General features: G+C 37.9%; 1 protein-coding gene across 2 annotated transcripts in view; it reads left to right on the top strand.

Annotated features, from left to right (window-relative positions):
- The window catches only part of INPP4B (inositol polyphosphate-4-phosphatase type II B), an 886,823-nt gene that overhangs the window by 378,651 nt on the left and 495,791 nt on the right, over window positions 1-12,381 (top strand). The gene's annotated exons all lie outside the window — the stretch shown is intronic.

The following is a 12,381-nucleotide window of genomic DNA, read 5'->3' as shown; positions in this document are numbered from 1 at the left end:
GTTAGGTGAGCCAAGCATTCCTGTAATGAGGTTGTTAAGCTAGTTGTTGTTTGAACTCAGTGGGCTGACTACTTTGTAGACAAGTAATTCAAACCATCACTTTTGTAAGGTTATTCCTTGGACCTTCAAAATTTAGCAGGACTTTCTAGTTAAGGGGAAACAGGGCTAAGAAATATGCAACATGTTTTTCCTATGCACTCTGTTTTCTTTTCAGTGAGAAATTAGAGTGTGAGAAAATTTAAAAACTAAGTATTAAATGCGCTTTTTATTACTGGCTTTTACTATTACTTGACCAAGTGTTACTGAATATATGCTATTTAATTCTTAGAGCATTTATCGAATGTCTGTGATATATAGGGCACTGAGTCCTGTATTCTGGGGCACACTAGATACATGAAGTGTGGCCCCTGGTCACAGTGAAGGGAAATAAAAGAGGACACATTTCTTACGATGCCTCATGCACATGCTCTCCTAGACGTGTTCTGAACAATTCATATGTTTGTACAGGACCACACATCCTCTTATCTCATCTGTGTCTTGTCTTTTCCCAAGACCTTCTCTTGGCTAACTTCCGTTCATCACGAAAACTGACTCCAGTAGCCTTCCCTGGGGGTGTTGGGGACGTCTTTGCTGACCACTCTTTTGTCTCAGGCTGGATTTGGTGTTCCACTTCCTGTCCTTAATCACCAAGGGATGGCAAGCCATCGCCACTCCACTTAGTATGTGCCATTGCAGTTTCCCCTTTTCTTTCCTCCTCTCCCAATTCCTGCATTAGCATCCTTTTCTCTCTTCGTAACAGTAGGGTTCTGGTAAAAGGTTAACTAATGGCTGCTTACCCCCCCACACACACATGTATATCTGTGTATATAAATAGTATATACAGTAAGTCCCCTGCATACGAACAAGTTCTGTTCTGAGAGCGCGTTAGTAGGAAGTCCAATTTGTTTGTAAGTCCAACAAAGTTAGCCTAGGTCCCCAACTAACACAATCGGCTGTATAGTACTGTACTGTAATAGGTTCATAATACTTTCCACACAAATAATACATTAAAAAAACACAAAAAATAAGGGAAACATTTTTAATCTTACAGTACAGTACCTTGAAAAGTACACTACAGTACCAGCCACATCACTGCTGATTTTACACTCGCTTCCTAACATCCTGGGCTTGAATTAAAGATACTGTACTACTGTATACAGTACTGTACAGTAAAGTACACAAAAGCACAACCACTTGTAGAGGATGCATACATGTGACAGTGTACGCCAGACACATGAACTAACTTACGTGATTGGACATGCGAACACATGTTCGCATCTTTAAAAGCTCACAACTTGAAGGTTCAAATGTAGGGGACTTACTGTAATGTGTACACACATATATGCATAGATATATACAAATGCATACACTTATAAATCTTACAGATATAAAGGTGGCACACAATTTACAAATGATATGATATGGAATACACTATTAAATTCCATACAGTCATTGATTCTCAGATAATGCTTTCATTCATTTTTGCCCAATTCTTGTACCCGTACCAACCTATGATTACAATTCACCTATGATGTGACCATTTTTAATGCTATTTAACAGTTTTTAGCTGAATCTGCATGATTAACACATTGTCCATTGCTTTCTTAAGTCTAGATAACGAACAAACCAACAAATTAAGCCTTGATTTGTAGAGTCCGCTGATATCTGTGGGAAAAATATTTCTATCATGGTCAGTTTCAAGCTACCAGAATGAGATCCCTGAACACAAAGTTGGGAAAGGGTGCTCAATAGCTCACTATTATATGGTTTTCCTACCATGCAAATACGGTAGATATATATGAGCATAGGTAATAGTAAGAATTGTACAATAGTTAGGAATAATGAGTTTTGGGTAGCCTACCTTTGTCCCTAATATAATTTGTTAAATGATAAGTTTACATAATATACTTTAAAAAATCGTAGCTATGGTTAATAGCTGGCTCCCAAAATTCCTGAAAATGTTACAATCAACTCTTGTGGGCTGGCTCACATTGAGGGCAAATGAGATAAATGTTCTAGTAAACATTCAGAAATTGCACTTGGAAAGCCCAGAGAGGGAGAAGTTAATTCTGGATAGGGGATTCAAGAGAAAAATGAAAGTTATCACTACCCTTTGGACAACATTTCTTCTACAATTTAGTGTTTGGTTCATAAAATACTTTCATGCATATAATCCCATTGATCTCATAAATATCCATAATATTAAAAGAGCCAGGGTTATAAACCCCTTTTACACCTGAACAAAGCAGAATTGGCGGATTTTCAGGTTTGATTTGTGGTTTTTAAGGTTGTTTCAATCTCTATGGACAATGTAAAATCACATGACATAATTTTTGTCTTATAAGAGTTTTTCTATGTCCTATAAGAAACAGAAATGGGAAGAGGGAGCGGAAAGGAATTCATGGAATCATGGGTTAAGATGGAGCTGACCATATTGAGAAAGATGGTTTAGCATGTGGAAGTCAGCAGTAGGCTGTCAGAGGGGGAGCTGCGGCTCTGTCGGCTACCAGTCATGAAAACTGGGGCAAATTCGTTTAGTCCTCAGTGCTAGCTTTTCTTATCTGTGAAATGGGCATAATGTCTGTCTCCATTTCTAGAACCAAGTTTGCTTTCATGTGTAGTGTAGAATAGTGCCTTGAACTTGATAAGTCTTGGCCTTTTTCACTATTCCTCTTACTGCACATCACCAGTTTCTTTGTATCTTTTTACATAAAATATTTACAAATAGCATGAGCCTTACAACGGAAAATGTAGCACATTCTGCCAATGATCAGACGGTTCTTTCTGTTATCTTGAAATTGTTCCTTGTATTTAAAAATTCTGGATTTGGGGCTTCCCTGGTGGTGCAGTGGTTGAGAGTCCACCTGCCGATGCAGGGGACACGGGTTCGTGCCCCGGTCCGGGAAGATCCCACGTGCCGTGGAGCGGCTGGGCCCGTGAGCCATGGCCGCTGAGCCTGCGCTCTGCAACGGGAGAGGCCACAAGAGTGAGAGGCCCGCGTACCGCAAAAAAAAAAAAAAAACAATTCTGGATTTGGATTTGATATTTCTATTGTAGCAGGTGTGGAGGGGGGAGGTGATATGTAGCTGTGAAGACCCTTGGGTGTGATCACTAACCACAGGTGCTGCTTTTGATTTAAGATGTTTAAGATGCCAGAGTGAGGGAGGAAGGTGGGGATCGTAGAGATGGGGTGAATGCGCCCAAAAAGTGACTTTTGTGCCTTTCTTTCCCTTGGAGGCATGATTTATGCACTCTTTTTAAAGCTTTGATATTTCTGCTTTAAGTTATCTGTAATTACTATCCTTGCTGCTGATAGGTAGCTATTTCTCATATTATATCTTTTGGTTTATTATTCTCATTTGATATCCCCTGTTCAAATAAGGAAGTTAAAGACATATAAGGAAAAGCAGTTGGTCATAACGTAGAAAGTCATACTCCAAATCTTACTATTGTATAATGTCAAGGTAAAATACCACTTTTTATATAAAAAAAATCCATTTATTTCAAATGTAAGGACAACTTATCTTTGGGCTGATGAGATGGCATTTCCAAAGACTAAACACTTTCATTTCTGCCCTTTACTATTCTGGATCATTCTCCCACTAGAATGTAGTTCTAATAGGTCAGGGATTTTTATCAACTTTGTTCACTGTTACATTCCCAGCACCAAGTAAATGCCTGGTGCATATTAAACAAATGAATTAGCCCCAGCTGGATATTGAGTGGGAATGTAGCTGTGTTACATGTGGACTATGGGGAGATCACGAATGATATCCAGGCTGGTTTAAAAGCTAAGAGCTCCCATCCTACAACTTAGTGGATTTGTAACCAGCTGTGAAAGGGCGCAGGCAGGGATTCAATCTCTTAAATGCAACCTGAGCACACACAATATATAATTTTGCATACAATACGTTGAATTATTTGAGCGACTAGGTAGGTGACATACATAGTAGTAACCACAAGGTCAAGGGTGTAATGGTAGAGCGTAGTTATTGTAAGTTTTCTTTATGTGACATGGCATCAAATATGTCAAGTTTGTACTTCTGTTTTCATGCCAGCTTTTCCAGGAAGATCTTCATTGAGACAGGCATGAGTTTGAGGCAGGTGATAGTTGCTAATAATAGTAATATTTATTGAATGTTTTCAATATGCCATCTCTGTCCTAAGCACTTTATACTATTTTATTTAATACAGATGAAGCCTCTGTGAATAGCTCTCTTAGCTATTATGATCATTCCACCTTATTGATGAGGAAATAGGACTCAGAGGTGTATACATATTATTATTATATTATTATTATTAATATTTGTGTTATTTTTTACTATAGGACTTTTAAATTTATAATATAGCAACAATAGAAATATATTAGAAAGGCAGTGAGGGACGGTGGAGAAAGTCGATGGTTGGTAGAAAATCTTGATTCTATTAATTAATCTTGGTCACCTCACAATGCACAGTAGTAACATCTGTTAAATTCGAGTAGGTCTTCAAAATCTGCACTTCCTTTTTTTTTTTTAAGTTGCTTTAATTCTTGCTTTGATTTTCTCCTTGAGTGAACCTGCCTACTGTTCTGTCCAATGGAAACTCTTCTTGTATTCCCTTTTCTCCTTTTCTATTTCTTTTTCCTTTTGTTTGGCCTCACATCGTGATTCTGCTACATTATGGGTCGAATGGGATTTGGGGCTGAACTGAGAACCAAAATAACGTGGCTAACACTTCCTAAGGGAAACCATATTCCACAGTAAATTTCTCTTCTTTTGACCCTTATCAGAGTTGAAAGTTATTTCAGCCAAATTAAGGATTAACAAGGCTTTAGTTGGATAGCCTGAGGCTCTCAGTACTAGCTAAGTGTCATTTAGGGAAACTGCTCTGGCTTCCACGAAATCTACATTTTCATTCATTCATTCATTCATTCATCCAGCCATGTAACATTTAGTGAAGTCTGTCTGTCTGGAGCCCGTGCCATAGTGGGTCACAATGAGTGTCACTTTCCATGCAACCAGGGAGCTATGGAACTGAAAGCAGGAGACTGCTGTATAAATAAACACAATATTCAATATGTTGTAGTAATTGCTTTATAAGAAGCACACACTCGTTAACATGAGGATAGGAGAAACTTGCTATATTCTGAATAAAAGAGATGGGGAAGCCAGTACTGAGAGAAGGATATTCAAGTTGAGCCCTGACAATTTTGAAAAGTACTCTGTTGATAATTGGTGATTTTCTGTCTCCAGCGACAGTGTAGCAGAAGATGACATGAGAACATGATATCTCAGGGGAGACTCTCATTCCCTAAGCTTTGTGTAACTTTGTCCAGCCAATGTAAGGCTGAGGGTTACTGTAGAAACAGCATTTAATGTCCAGAGGGCCTGCTCATGATGTCCACATGACGGGTAGAAAATAACTGTACAGGATTTTGAAAGAAGAGAGATGGTGCTAGGCTGTGGCAATGTGGGAAAGATTGGAGGAAGAGTGGGATTTGAACTGGACCATATGCAGATAAAAGGCTAGCAGAGATTCCAGGTCAGGAAACACAGCAAATAAGAAGGCTGAAGAATATTCCAGGTTGGGAAATACAGAATACAAAGGAAGGAAGCAACTCTACAGATGCAGTTGGGCGACAGTGCGAAGACTGGCTTTGCTAGAGTAGAAAGGTTAGCTGTAAACCGCTGGATATAATGTTGGAAATTCAGATTTTGTAATATCTTAAGTGTCACATTAAGGCATTTGACACTGATGAAAGTGCCGGTCCGAGAGTTAAGTGATTTAGGTTAGAATTTTAGCTCTGGCACTTTTTAGTTGTGTGATCTCAATCGTGTCTCTGAATTTCTCTGAAGTTTACACCTATAAGATGGGGATGATACCATTTTTCCTATCAGGATGTTTAAAGTAATCACCTAAAAGAATATATATAAAAGTGTTTTGTAAATTATAGAATTCTATGCAAATAAATAGATATATGCATAGTCAAGAAGTTACAAGGAGAGAGATGTGAGACAGTGGAGAATGTAAATTGTCAGTGGAATTCAAGATGGATTTGATGAGGAGGAGATTAAAGTCAAGACCGCAGGTGGCAATGGCTGTGGTCCAATATGAGGGCCTCTGTTCAGAAGTCATTTGTGGCCATGCTCAAGCTAAATTTGGTCAAACCATGATTTAGCACAAGGAGTCTATAATGGTATGCTGAATCCTGCCCCCCCCACACACATCTTTTTTACCAAACTAATAAGGCTCAAGCCAAATTTAATAGATGGGGGTTTCTAAAAGATGGATCCGGAGAGTGAGAAGGTGACATATTTGTTTCAGCACAGTAAAGTTTAGAAACAGGCTGGGGGAGATAACCTGTCTCTAGTCAGGTGTATGATTGATTTCTACAATTTTCATCCTCAGGCCAGAACCCTGATAGCCTGCCTTACAACAAAGTTCTCCACTATATTATTTGAAGAACAAAGAATTTCTGCCCACCTACGTCAGAAGCAAGCCATGAACAGATGTGGGGTCTTGGGCATGGAAGAGAGGGAAGGGTGTGTTAAAAGAACAGAGGAACTGGGTAGCACAAGATTCAAGCTAGAAAATAGAAAAGGAATGTTTTCTGTCAAGGAAGCTGGTGACCATGTGTGTGTCCTGAGGGCCCAGGCCATGCTGAACTACTCAGAAGGGCAGACCAGATAGACTGAAGGAGCCACTTCTGAATCCCCATCCCCTTGAGGGCTCTTTGTGGATTGGTGTACAACACTTTACTCTGATGTGACAGTTAATTATTCTTCAGGTTTCCACATGTGTGCTTGGCCGTCCGTTCCATGGGGCCCTCTCCCCACTTCTAGTCACTGGTACATAAATATGTAGTTCTTCACTGTGGAAAGCAAGAGGGTACAGAGAGCAGTAAAAGGGGCAAATGAACCAGCTGACAGAAGAATGTTTTTGTTTTGTTCTGTTTGGTTTGGCTTTACCAACCCTTTTTTATGTGATAAAGAGCTTAGTACTGAGGTTGGTATTTCTATTTCCCTTCCTCCTGCTGTAACCAGGAGTTTTGGGGTAAGGATTGCAATAAGTAGAGACTAGTTGTGGGGAGTTGAGGGCCACATCTTGTGTAACCCACCCAAACTAGCCAAGATGCCCTCCCTGCCACTGTAATGCTTTAAAATACATGTAAGCATATATATATATATATGTATATATATATATATATATAAAACATATAGCATGTACATATATAATATTAATATAATATATAATTCAAATATACATCATATTATGTAGTATATTGTATCATAATATATAATACATATATAATGTAAATATATAATATATGTAATATACACTTATATAATAAATAAACAGTATATAATTATATAATATTATGTAAATATGTATATATACATATATTTACATTTATTGAGTACCTATTTAATGCTTGTCAGCCATTCATTGAAAATTTACTGAGTGCCAACTATGAGACTCACAAATGTAGAAGGCAAGTGCATATTATCTCTTTCAATTTTACAATATAGAAAAGAAAGGTACAGGGAGCATAACAATCTGGTCTAAGGTCAAAGGGCTAATAAGAGGGGGAATTGGAAAATTCTCACCCAGATAAAAAATTCCATACTTAAGAAAATCTCAAATCACTAAATCCTCACTTATTTGTCTGTATGTATACTAATCCTACAAGCTGAGGAGCAGAGAGGGTCTTTCTCTATAAATAATAATCACATGCAAATTTCTCACCTACTTGTGCTTTTGCCAGAATATAGTGTTGAGGTTGTGAGAAGCAGTGTTGTATTTTGATGTCTTTCCAACTTCCCACCAACTCCTCAGTATTGCTAAGAGACTGCGTCCCATTGCTACACCAGCATCAGTGTAACTTCTCACTAATTCCTGGAGGAAGCTTCCGGGTGGGAGATACTCCAGAGCTTGTCTGCAGAGGTGCACTTTGCTCTCAGGCCTCCCTGGGCGCTACATGTGTGCCAGTGCCCAGCACCTCTCAGGAGGCTGGAGATGGCATCATTTCCTTACAATCCAGCTGTTGAGCAGAATTTCATAGTTTTATGTGCCAGTGATATAGATCTTTTAAAATCTATTTAATTCAACAACAGGGCAGTGTGACAGCCCATCTTCAAAGACAGGAAGGGCTTTGGAAGGGGAAGATACAATTAATGGAACCTGTTACTGACAACCCAAGAAAACGAAACCGTCAGTTTTGATAACTATGAAGCAGTAATATATAACTGAAGCATGTAGAAAATGCCTAAATATTTCCAAATTTATTTTCCAATTTAACCATCCTGGTATAAACCAGAAAACAATTCATTTATTCATTCACTCATTTATTCAATTAGTAAATGATTACTGAATGTTTTCTGTTTATCAGGCACTATTAAGCACTAGTTATCAACATAGCCTTTAAAAGTACCACTTGGCTAAAACATACGTCTATGTTTTCTTTAACTGATTGGTGTTCTCTTTACTTCTGTAATAATGTGACTTGAATTAACTTTTTGCCATCCCTTTGCCAAAATCCTCAAAGTATCACTTTATTTGCTTCCATGGCTGTTAATAAAACTTACTTTTCCACTTGCCAGGCCAATATTTTCAATCTCTAGAAAGGTGTGAAACAATATGTCTTTGATTTTTTTTAATTGCAAGGAGATAATTATGCTACTTATGCAAAAAATTTGTGAAGAATGAGCACATGTGATAAGAATGGAGTGTTGTTATTAAATAAATCTCACAACAACGATTCTTAGGCACTTATGATTATATATAACCATTATTGGCCTACTGTAAACATAAATGTTAATCAGTACATGTGAATGGTGGTTAGCTATCTTCCTTTACAGAACCACATCAGAGTTTGCTCAGGTTAACCAGGTTGTAAAGGTATGGGGTCACAATGAAAAATCAGAGGCAGGAAGAGAAAGAGAAGAGATGAGGAAGATGGGAGCTGGGTGGATTCGAAGCTTTTCTGGATGCATAGTAGGTTTCCAACTGGGGATGTCAAGGTCCTCTCCATCTTCTCCCCTCCCCCTCCTGCCCCACTTTGCATTCTTCCTTTTCTGGGAGACAATGTGGAAGTGAATGAGGACTCCCAGAAATTTTTGGTTAGGTGGGGCGGGCTAGTGAAAAGAAGAAAATTTAATGGGAGCCAAGTAGAAAAACAGAGGGAGTAATTACAAGGTGTAACTTGAGAATAAGAGAGATCTGATAAGGGACTTTTGGTTGTTATAGGTTGGAAGAGGATATGTCTTCTTTCAGGGGTGGTGGTGTGTGTGATGAGATGTAGAAAAGAGAAATGAGGCTTGAAATGAAAAGAGAAGGAAGTACAATTAATTAGCAATCAGGTCACATGTGCCGCATATATGCTACAGGTGGTGAAATCTATGATTAAGAGTTCATTTGAGGTCTTTAAAAGCATTTATTTATATGCAGAAATGTTGAAGTGACTTATATTGTTTAAAAATGGCTAATACGTTTCTTTTTCTTTTAAGTAGAGTTTAAAATGGCTTAATCCTAGAGCATCTTCTCAGTTTCCTACCAAGTTTAGAATCAACTTAGATCCTGCCTTCTTGGAGCTTACAGTCAATTGCAGGGTACTGAGTCTCCCCCTCAACTCAAATGAGCTCCAAATTACTTTTGCCAAACTTTCAGTTTGTATTTTATCCCCCCTGCCAAATTATAACACTTTAAGAAATGTTAGCTTTGTTACTTTTTTTATTATTTATTTTATTTTATTTATTCTTGGCTACTTTGGGTCTTCGTTGCTGCACACAGGCTTTCTCTAGTTGCGGTGAGCGGGGGATACTCTTCGTTGTGGTGCGCAGGTTTCTCATTGCGGTGGCTTCTCTTGTTGCCGAGCGTGGGCTCTAGGCGCATGGGCTTCAGTAGCTGTGGCACACAGGCTCAGTAGTTGTGGCTCCCAGGCTCTAGAGCGCAGGCTCAGTAGCTGTGGCATATGGGCTTAGTTGCTCCGCAGCATGTGGGATCTTCCCGGACCAGGGCTCAAACCTGTGTCCCCTGCATATTGGCAGGCAGATTCTTAACCATTGTGCTACCAGGGAAGCCTTCTATTCCTTTTTAATGAAAAAAAGCTTTGCAGTAAAATATTACTTACTTAATTTTCATAACGCATTGAGAATTTTCAGCAGGTAAAGGAACGAGTGTAAGAGGGCTCTAAGTTAATTTTCAAATGAGTATTCAGGGATTAAAAAAAAGAGACAGAGAGAGAAAAGTCTGGGGCTCCTGGGATGTGGTTGTGGCTGTTTAGCAAGAGAACATATTAATGTCATTGGAAATTGGTTCGTGATTTGGTATGAAATGAAATACATAAAGAAACAAATTTGGTTTCTTTCTGTTCTTTCACAGACACTGAAAAATGATGTGACTTCTTTAGCATATATTGTAGTTCTCTGCAGGGAGACACGAATTAATTTTTTCTTAGTTTTATGTATTCCCTACTTTTTCGTACTATTTTTTTTTGCATAAAAGGGTCTTATTGATTCTTATACCTAGCTACTCACTCAGAACAATAAATGTTGATTTTATTTTCTTACCTATATATTTCCAATATATATAGAACATTTTTATATGAGAGGTGGCATTTGTTTTATACACACACACACACACACACACATACACACACAGTTGGTCTAATCCACTGTCTCTAGTCGCTGTATTCTTCATCATCAGTGGTGGAATGAAAGCATCTTTCACCTTTTATGTCGACCTAGGTTTTATATGAAAGCTTTTCAGGAAAGAAAGCACATATTCCATGAACTACCAGAGTACCAGAATGTGAGTTTGGATGTTGGTGCTAGCTTTGAAATTAATCTTAGAATATAGTCCTCTGTTTTTAAGAATTACCTATATTTTAGAGAAATGTTTATAACTATATGGGAGAGAAAGGAAGCAATCACTCACACAGGATAGTGGTAAAGATCCTCTTAGAAACTGTTTTGAACCTGGTTCTTTTGCTCACTTTTCCCATTTGTAAAATGGGCATGATGACAGTGCTTTACTGTGCTATACTGGAAACAGTATAAGGTTGTTATGCAAATTGAGTGATTTAATATTTACAAAGTACTTAGATTTGGTGTGCAGCACTATGTGGTTGTAAATAAACAAAAGCCAATAAATCACTCCTTGAGGGGTTGGGAATATATTAAAGCATACATAGGAATGTGTATAAAGGAATAAAAATCCATTATTATTTGCAGTGGTAGTTATTTTGCAGGTTAATTTGCTGTTTATTTTTGTGTATCTTTCCCTAATAATGTGATATTTTGGAGTTCTTAGATGATGATGTTGTTCCAGAAACTTCTATTTCTACTTTTTCCCTTTTGAGTTTGCTACATATTGTAAAACCTGAATATGGCAGATGGTTTACAATGCCACATAAGAAGACGTTTTTCCAGTTATGTTTTCATCAGGCAAACGGCCCTGCTGTGATGGGAATAAATGGTTATGGCATTTGAAATTGATATTGTCTGTTCCAGAAGGCTATAGAATTGAACAAACACTGGTCAGAATTATCCTTCATCTTTTCCAAATGTAAGGTCAAAATTAAGATAAATAAAGGAAGATTGTGCAGTTTTCTCTTTCCTTCTTGCCTCCAGTAGCCATCTAGAATTTGTAAGACAGAGGGACAGAAAGTGTGTGGGTGCTCAGTCCCATGCAGTACAAAAGTATTCTTTCTTATTCATGCCCGTATACAGATTAAAAATGTAGGTGGCCTATTTAAATAATTCATTAAGTTGCTCTTTCATTCATGTAAAAAAAATTAGGTAAATATGGCAACCATTTAGTTTAAGTTCTAGTGTCAGCAAGGTTAGCTTTGAAAAAGTCAAGACTACTGACCTAAAAGTATTCATAATCCTCCTGCAATTACCACAGTCATTTGTTCCATATGCCTATGAATTGTTTCTCAGAGTTGCTGGACTATCACCTACTGAGAAGTTCAAAAATATCTGTTTGGTATTTTTTCCAGCTGAGAAGCAATTCTGCCCCAATCCCGAGTAGCACTGAATTCTATGCTGAAATATATCTTTTCAAATAATATCATCTTCAGTAGCAGTTAAGTATATCTATGATTGTCTAGCAAGATTGTTGACGTACTCCTTCTGCTCTTAATACATCAGTCATGGGAAAGAGACCATTGGTTTTGGAGAGCTGTCACTTTCGAGTGTTTTTGGAAAAATCCATTAAGTGCCCAATTTTCATTAACTTCTTTGGCATGCTTAGAAATGTACTTGATATTACAGAGAGAGAGAGAAAGGGCATGATGATTGATAGCGGTGAAATCCAATGTCCGGGTCCTTTATTTCTTCATTTAGTTATTGTTTAAAC

Source organism: Mesoplodon bidens (genome assembly GCF_964165515.1).
Source record: "Mesoplodon bidens genome assembly, chromosome: 1".
Lineage (NCBI taxonomy): Eukaryota > Metazoa > Chordata > Mammalia > Artiodactyla > Ziphiidae > Mesoplodon > Mesoplodon bidens.
The sequence above is the reverse complement of the archived record's forward strand: the minus strand, read 5'-3'. Positions and strand labels throughout refer to the sequence as shown.